This window comes from Teleopsis dalmanni, chromosome 1 (genome assembly GCF_002237135.1).
Source record: "Teleopsis dalmanni isolate 2A chromosome 1, ASM223713v2, whole genome shotgun sequence".
Lineage (NCBI taxonomy): Eukaryota > Metazoa > Arthropoda > Insecta > Diptera > Diopsidae > Teleopsis > Teleopsis dalmanni.
The window spans coordinates 196827522-196837529 of record NC_051846.1 but is presented as its reverse complement, the minus strand read 5'-3'; the positions used below and the strand labels follow the sequence as shown (position 1 = coordinate 196837529).

The window sequence follows — 10008 nt, the reverse complement described above, 5'->3', positions numbered from 1 at the left end:
TTCTGTTTACTATGAAATTCCAATAATTATAACTGACGTTTTTGTAATTATTTCAAGTAAATTAAAAAATCTAGTAATGGCAAGAAAAAAGTATTTACTATATATAATAAGTCTTAATGAAAGGATAAGGATGTATTTAGTTTTACTTACTACAGAATAATTTCAGCTTTTCCCTCACGAGAAACGAATATTTTGTTTAAAAATGCTCAACAATATTTAATTTTAAGTGAAATCTTTTTTAAATGCAATAAATCTGTTAATTATTTATATTATAATATTAAATTTTATAACCTTTAATTGTGAGTACAAAAATTTTCTATTCAAAAATTTTAGTATAAAAAATTTCATCGACTAAAAACAATAAAAATTTCTCATTTCTTAGAACAAATACTTTAATTGATTTTTATTCGAAAAAAAATTATTTCAATATTTTTTCTACTCTTTTCAATTAGCCTTTCATTTGTACTTCAATCAATTGTATTTTCTTCATATACTAAAAACATTTAAAATTTACTTTGTTCTATTATGTCATTAATTTCAATTAACTCTTCCGCTACACAAGAGTCATTTTCCTTCCGATACTTCGGGTACTGCCTTCAAATTATTATTTTTAAAATTTTTCTGGCGGTCGACTACGTACTGATTCGATATCACATACTGTACGCAATCGACGTGACGACCTTGTAGATCTTGTCATATACGAAGAACGTGTCGTGGATGATCGTCGTAAATCCCGCGCGCCATAAAATAAACGACGAAATTCCATACGATATCGTGGATGTGTTGCTGCATATATATATGGATCAATGCATGCCGCTGTTTTACAAAACAAAGCTGGAATCATTGAACCAAGTGGTGTTATATATTCTTCCATACCAAATACACCTAACATAGCAACAATTGAATATGGCGTCCAAGCCAAAAACCACAACCCGATTATACAAACGACTATTATGGCCAGTTTCTGTTCAGTCTTATTCTTATCCTTGCTCGATTGTATGCGATTCGCTGCACAAACTACTTTTAATATATAAAAGTATGAGTAACAAATCGTTATAAGTGGTATACACCAAGCAGCTATAAAAAATACAAACATAAATATACGCGCTTTCGTATCTTTATCTAAGTAGTCGAAACTACATGTTGTTAGAAAACCTTCAGGTACATAAACAGATAAGCCAATATCCAATGCTGGCACTATCGAAAATAATAGACTATAAATCCAAATCGTTGATATGATAATATGTGCTCTTAATAAAAATTTTTTACGTATCGGATCCAATGGATATACAACTACATTGTAACGATCTATGGCAATGGCTGTTAATGTTCCAATTGAAGCGGTACCACTGAGGCCACCTATAAAGCCATAAAGACGGCAAGCTAATTTAAAAAATAAAATAAAATTTAAGATTTAAAGTATCAGTATTAATTATAAAAAAAGCTTAGAGAGTATAAAGAATAATAATATAAAATAATTTTATGTATTATAATTTTATACAAATGTTGTAAATATTAAAAGTTGGTCTAGGTACATAAATTTTAATAAAAATTATAAAATAAATAAGTAAATAATATAAAAAAAATATAAATAAATAAAATGACTTTTAATTTAAGTATATATTTTTGCAGTGTTCCTTTTTATTTCATTAAGTAATGAATTGACTATTCATTGACTGTTCACCAGTTCCAGAACAAAAAAAAAATACACATATATTAAAATACATTTTTCATAAAGCATTATTTAATTATTATTATTAGTTATTAGTTGTTAATGAATCGAGTTTAATTTTCAGGAAGCCCCTTTTCAAGGACTAGGGAGAATTATCAAAAACTGATATCAGAAGCCAAGAAAGGAAGTGTAGTTCATCAATCAGGAATACATCATCACAAAAATTCCTTTTATATAGTATTAACCAAATCGCTGGAAGAGGGAAATATCTTATAATAAATACCTTAGGATAATACAAGCTTGAAGAATATAAACAAATTTATCCTTAAGCCTAAACATAACCTTAAGAAAAGTTTTGTAAGACACTATTCCATTAAACTGCTATTAATGATTCCGAAAAAATAATGTATTATCCAAATATATGATCCAATAGATATTTTCTATTAAGACACAAACGTTGTAAACATTCAACCCTAAACAAGGAGTTTAATTATTGGTTTTTCAACACAATTTATCAATAGGTTCTATAATTTTTGAGTAAAAAATTTCCCAACGGCATGTAGGACTGCTACCTTGGCAGATCTTTTATTCTATAAAGCAACTACAATTGAAAAGAAGACGCCCTACTTTTCGAATCACAGCCAAAATATCAACTGTTGAGAATAAATTATTATAAAATTTCTGAAATTCATATTAGAGGAACGCATTTTTAGCTTTGCCAAAGATTTAGTGGCTTTTAAACCTCTGAGTTTATTATACGGTGATAGAATGAGCCAGCAGGTCTAAGTGGATGCTTAGGATCGCCAGGATAACTTAACTTAGGATTTCGAATTTGTTAAAAATAAATTATTTAAAACTTTTTTTTGAAATCAATATAAAAGTGTTCCTTTTAAATTTTTTTTTTATTTTTTTAAATTAATAAATTTATTAATTAAAATAAATAAATTTATTTTAAATTATTAAATAGCAATTTTTTAATCAATCAATTATTCTAAAAAAATATATTAATATTTTAAAAGTATATGAATTATTTTTTAAAATTGCAATTTATTGTTTAAAAAAATTAAAAATATATAATAAACAAATAATATAAAAATAAATTAGTGAAATATTAACTAAAATAATGGTTTATATTACCTATGTCACCCAATGCTGGACCCTGTTTAAAATTATTGTATATAGCAATTGGACATTTTACTAACATTATCAAATCGCTTACAGCCAGATTGATGACCAACGTATTCGCAGGTGTCCGTAAAGATTTACAGCTGAGATAGAAAAAAAAATAATTACCTGTAGAAAATCTTTATATATATGACATAAAAAATAAATATTTATTAAATATGTAAACAAACTGCGTAAATGTAGTTTTGAATAATAAATAATTATATTTTTTGTAAATATTGCACTTAGTTATAATAATTATATTAATAGTGACAATATTCAACTGCGATTTTTCTGTTATCTGCAATTAGTTATTGTAAAAAAACAATCGAATTGTTAAGTTCAGAATATTTTTTAGGACTACCATTCAGACATATCACAAAAAATCTGATATAAGTGGTTGCCTTTAGTTTTTTAAAAAAATATTACAGCTTCTGTGATGTTAAATTTTATTATAAGTGCTTTCAGGATTATTGGGACTTAACAAAAAGCAAATCTACAGAAGTCACTTTTTTTAACATAATTTTAAAAAGTTTGCTAAATAATAATATACAGATGAAAAAAATATTTGTATAATTTATTAAGAGTATTGGAATAAATGTAATATTAAAACAGAATAACTTTTCAACAATATGAATTAAAGTAATTATATCAGACATTAAATATGTAAATAAATAAAATTTGACTGATGTTATTTTCTTATAAAATATATAGAATATTATAAGCAGTACATATACTTCTTACTAGGTTGGATATATATTAGCATTCATATTTCAATAGTTAAAGGAGATAATTAGGCTGATAGTTAAGAAAGAAAAAGGTAAAAAAAACTTTAATAATATTTACTAAAGAAATTAAATCAGATTCATTTAGAAGAAATATTTCATAAAAAATATTTTAATGAATGTAATATGAGCTTAGATGGGAAATAATCTAAATGCCATTAAAATATAAATTTCTTTAATAGAATTTTCACTTACCGAATAAACATAAAAATTACTAACGCGTTGCCAATGCAACCAACGCTTGATATGATGATGTAAATAACTGCCAATATGTAGTACGTCCTTGTGGTTGGCGGCTCAAATTGCAACCAGAACGGATTTATCTTTGCGATAAAGGAGACATCGTATACGCCACGAAAGTGCACAAGTGCGGGATATGTACTAAAATGAAAATGTTGATTAAAGCAGCACAAAAAGCAATAAATAGTTGATTTTCTTTAAAAAAATTTTCTTAGGCACATATATATAATTATATATATATAAATATATAATTTTTGCTTTCAATGCAAGAGTAAAATTTTAACATATCTTTTTTATTATATTCATATTTTTATACTACATTAAACAGAAAGATATATATTTCATATTCTTAATAAAAAACATTTGTATTATCACCTGCAAAAACTCTTACTGTAGAGACTGAAAAGTCTTGCCCATATGACACTCTCAGTCTCCTGAACTAAAGTAATTACTTAAGATTAAACTTTGGAATCATTAAACACTTAACGATGATTTTCTTTGTCTTTTTTTGTTGTTTTGATTGATCGTACGGAATGATTGCAGAATCATAAAAAATGGAACGAAGCAATCATTAATGGAAAGCCAAAAAAAAGCATTGACAGTTCACTTTGTAAACGCTTCGGCATGTGCTGAGTCGTTTAAGTTGTGCGAAAATAATTTTGCTCAGTAAAAAGTTTAATATTTTATGTTAAATAAATTTGTAATTATAATTATAGGTGTATAAAATAAAAATTTTTACAATATTTTTATGTGATATCTTGTAATATTTTGATATTTAATAATTGAATTTAATTATGCTGCAGTTGCAAATACAAACGTATTAAATGTGTTCAAACATTACACTCGATATATTAACAATATAATTTTAATCGTAAAATTAATTTTAAAAAAATATAAAGTAAGTTTGAAATTATTACCTAATTTATTAAACTTAAAATAAAATTTAAAAAAGAAAATGATATTTTAAGCATTTCATTTATATATTTATTTTTCTTTTGCATCATTCATTGAAACGATTTGGTAATGAATTTTTTTTTTCAATTAATAATTTATTTGTTATTAGTTTTTGTTAAGCTGTCTTATTTGTTGATATATCATTTTTTATTCGTAGTGTTTCGTTTTACGGGAATTTCTAGATTGTTTGACATGGACTCGGTAAATGAAATTGGTAAGTTTTTGTTGTGATTTAAATGCATTTAAATGTTAAAAACATTAAATTAAAAATACTGATATAATAATAATGGTAATGCTTAAAATACTCAAAAACTCACTGCATAAATATTATTATTGTAAACTTCCAATTAAATAAAATATATAGTGTTAAGCTAAAATAAAAAGCTATATAATTTTAATTTAATGGGGAAGTAAGAGAAGGTAACAAAAATTTTGAAGTTGGGCCCGCTAGTGTTTTTTTTCATAAAGCGGTACAGTTCATAAATAATTTTTATAGAGACATTTTAATAAAGTCGATAGATAATTCATTTAATTTAATTAATTTAAGTTTCTTAATTTTAATTAATTTAATTTAAATTTCTTAAAACGTTATATCACAAATAAACTTTTCTTGTAAGAAAAGTGCACCTATCTCATAAACTGAAAGACGAACTTTTGTTAAAACAGACCAAAAGGTTTTAAGCACAAGTATGTTCTATACATTACATTAGGATATACATTTCTTAAAAACCTAAAGTACTCCGAATACCAGTTATGTTTGCCACATAATTGAACATAAATGAATAAATAAATAATTGAACATAATGGAACATAAAATAAATGATTGGTATATATAGTAATCCTATTATCGTTACATTTTATCAAAGAGATTAACAATTCATAAAATACGTTTAAAGAAATATTGTAAATTTTTAAAGTTTTGTAATTTTATGGATGCAAAAAAAAATCCAAAAAGTTCTGATCTGAAGATTATTTTAATAATTTTTACCGTTTTTAATATATTTATTACGCAGTACTAATACAATCCGTTGCCTGTGTTTAGACTAACGAAGAATTTATATCCAAAAGCTTGTTCTCTGTCCCTCTACTTGATCATCCATTATTGATACATCTTCTTTCTCCCACTGCTGCATTTTTTTGCTGGACAGTCGGGATCTATGTTATAATCATGACATCAACAAGTCAGTGAATCCGTTAAATGTTAACGCTTTTAACAATGCCAACATCGTGATAAAGGTAATACATATTGAGATTTGTACGGATCCGATTGTCACTTGTAGAAGACATTTATAAGAACTTTTCTCTCAAACGTTGTCGATATTTCCTCTAAGTTTTCTTGATTTTTTTAGTTAATTCGGAGAGTATGCTTTGGCAGAATGATGTTTAAATTACTCTCTCGGTCTTAAATATAAGGAAAGCGATCCGGCAATATGTGCCAACAATCTTAGTTTGGGGCAATAGTTTGTGTTAGAGTAATGATGACATTAAGAAAAATAAGTAAAATGATCTTTAATTGTTTTAATTAGCTATCTAATTTAGTAATATAATATGACATAACTGATGCTTCAGGTACACCACAATGAGGTAGCATGTTTTTTAAGTAAATTAAACATGTTCACATTTTTAATTTCTGTTATGCTGTAGCTTGTTATATTTTAAAATGTCTTTCGAAAATGTATAAAAACATCTGAACCAAAATATGATTTGATTTATTAATATGAAATCATAAATTTTGAAATCAACTCATGCCATTGACCAGTCGTTTATTGTTCAAAACTATTGCTTTACTTGAATCAATAATTTTTGGGGCCCACCATGAAATTTTTTTATGTCATAAATCAAATTTTCAACAATAAAATATTGTAAGGTAACACGATTGAATTTTTAGTATTCTAATTCAATGGTATAAATTTCAGACGATCCCAAGCATGTGTTAACTATTACCTCTCTTCAATAAACGGCGTTATTTTATTCAGAGATTTATTGCTACTGAGTAACTAGGGTTTAAGGCTTTGCCATGGAGCTCTCATGAATTAGTTATGTAGAAAAATTAAATGTGTAAATATATGTATAATGTATAATGTTAATTTCATTTTGTGTTTAAGTGGGAGATATTATAAAATCTTTTCATATCCCGCATGTGGAAAAATTTAATAAGCGTTAGTAAATTTTTCAAAGGATATAATAAGCGAATTAATTCACGTCACTTTAAGTATGTCTAATTACTTTTGGTACATAAGTTGTGTTACTCTTAACGCTTATTTTTATACCGCAGCGGTTTTATGTATAGGTACTTAAGAAATAATTAGCTTAAATTAAAACGACTAGTATTTATACTAAAAAACATTTTTTACTTTCTTTTTAAATATGTTTATAAATGTATAGTATTTTATTTGTACGTAAAAATACTAAACATAATTTTAGAAGAAAGTTTTTATGTGCTTATTTTTTATTCAATATTTTTATTAACTATTAACTATTTTGTTGTATTATTTTAGTCAATTTTTCGATGTTAAGTTAAAATTTATTAACAAGTTGAGAAAGTTATTCTATAACAATTTGTATGTATTTAAAATGATAAATAGTGGATGTATACGAATATCAACAAATCAATCAAGTTGATGTATATCTCAATATTAACATGTTTGCGAAATTCCAAATTTTAATAAAAAACTTAATAATATAAGTAATGTAGTAACTAATTAGTTCTGTTAGAATGTTTTGCTAGAATGCTAAAAAGCCTTTCTAAAAAGTTTATACCCCCATTTATTTTAATACTTGACAAATACTTGGGAATATTTGCATTAGAATAGAAGCATAGATAGACAGACTAACATAGAAACGCATCTTGCTAGATTAAATCATCTTATAAGATTGATTTGCAGAAGAAAACTGCAACAATTAGACTGGCAGTTATGTTGTCGAGTAGTTATCTAGTGTCTGCTATGCTAAACAAGACATACAAATGTTGGATCAGGCTTATGGCGATACTATGCTACAAACCACGCATTTATGAATAGTATAAAGGATTTTAAGAATATTTAGAATACGTTGATGGCAAAGCGCGATCTAAAAGTCGAAAGACGTCTACCAATGAGAAAAGAGTTGAAAAATTCAAACTCCACTGAATTAATGAAAACGTTATATGGACTCTGCAAAGTGATTTTTAAGTTTCAGTTCTAAAACTGAAGCGAGTTGCAAGAAAATGTGTTTTGAAAATTTCTTTCTTATCCAACAGTTAATACTGAAAGACATAATCATTGTATTATATTTTATTACCAAAGTTTCCCCTGTAAACTCAAACGTTGGAACTACACTAATTTATCTGTATTAAAAGTAAAAGACCTTAAGGAAAATATTGAATCTATTTAAAGTTTTATATTAAAGAAAATACGCTGGTCTGAGAGAATTTCCAATGAGGAGTATAAGTTCTATTCTTCAGCAGGACTTGAGAAGACAGTAGACAAGTACAATATTCTTCAGACATTGAATACTCCGATTATTTTTCTCTTTCTCAAACTCAAAAAACCACTCAAAGTGTAAAACTTTTACAATAATAGATAAGATAAAAAGGAAATCCTACACTGTTCCTACACTGTTTTTCGAACTGAAAACTCCGATACCATAACTGCAAAATATCGTAAAAGATTGATTCTGAGAAATATGAATTAAATATGGAAAACTTGAAAACTAAATTTTTTGATCACATACTAGAAATATATATGTAGTAACTCAAATTATGAATAAATATACCTTATTTTATCTAACATTTGAAAACTACTTACGTTTTTAACTATGAAGAGTTGAGGATTTTTTTTACGTTTATAATTAAAAAAAGTTAGTAAATATTTAAAATAAATTTTTTTTGGTTTTTTGGTTATGGTTATGTTATTTAAACAACAATATAATAAATAAATTAACATTAACCAAACAAATTAATAATCATAAAAATTATTAACTGAATCAGTAATTAAATATTAATAATTATTTTAAAAATTAATAAAAATAAAGAAAGTCTTAGAAATAAGATTTTATGACTAGACTATATATGAGCATAAGAAATTTCTTTATACGAGTACTTAATTTTAAATTTTAAATAATCAATTTATTTATTTTTATTTTTTAATTTTAGTATTTTATTTTATTTATTTATCGACAAAGACTTCACGTATATATTTCAAATAAATCTTTCTTATATCGTTCTTAGAATGTTAGGATTAAATTGTTGTTAATTGCGACAACAATATTTTTTTATTTAAAAATTTTAATACTTTAATTAATGATTACCTTAATGTTTGATTTGTCGGTGAATCTATTTCCAACAATTCTTCTGTGCAGTTCGTCGTCGTTGATTGATTTAAAGTCCCAGTTGCACTCGATGCCATCGTCATTAAATCTAAATTGCTTGAAAATGTTGGCAAGGGAGTTGTCATTGCCAACGAAACGGTGGATGCCATCGTTGTTGCCCAAGTGATGAAAGCACTTGTGCTGGTATATTTCCAATAAAAGTTGCTGCTCTTACTGCTACTGTGGCTAGTAGATTTCCTAATTGATAAGTTATTTCCATTACATTTTTTGTTGCTATTGCTGTTGTCATGCATTGTTCCCGATTCAATATTAAAGCCTTCATATACATTGACCGCTTTTATTTATTGAGTACCAGAAATCTGTTGTATAAAAACAGCTTTATGAATTCCTTTAATAAATTTTGTTTTCAAAAATTTATTTAAATAATTTTTGTTTCCTTTGAACAAAAAAATAAATTAATTTGCAAGTTTGAGATGCTTGACTTTGTGACTGGAGTAAACACGATTTAGTTAATACTTTCTGCAGTTGTAAGGATCTCTCGTTATGGAAAAATTGTTTTTGAAAACAATTTTTTATGTATTGTTGCGTTAGTTGCTGGTTTCAATTATTTTCCATTTGAATTCTAATGTCAAGAGTTCAAAATAATACTTTTGTAGTGCAAATTAGAATTTTCAAGGTATGAATGTAAATTCATTATAAAAGTTAAGTTAAATAGTTATTTTCAATTTAATTGAGATGAAAAATTTGTTGTGTTTTGTTCGTGTTATTTCATTTTAAAATATCCACAGCCATTGACCCTGTGATAGAAAGAAAATAAAAATATATGTAATTATATTCATTAACAAAATTGATCAAATACACTACTATTAATAATAATCAAAACAA

General features: G+C 25.6%; 1 pseudogene; it reads right to left on the bottom strand.

Moving 5' to 3' along the window:
- Window positions 1-503: 503 nt before the first annotated feature.
- Window positions 504-9467, bottom strand: LOC119667025 (annotated as a pseudogene).
- Between the last annotated feature and the right edge of the window lie 541 nt (window positions 9468-10008).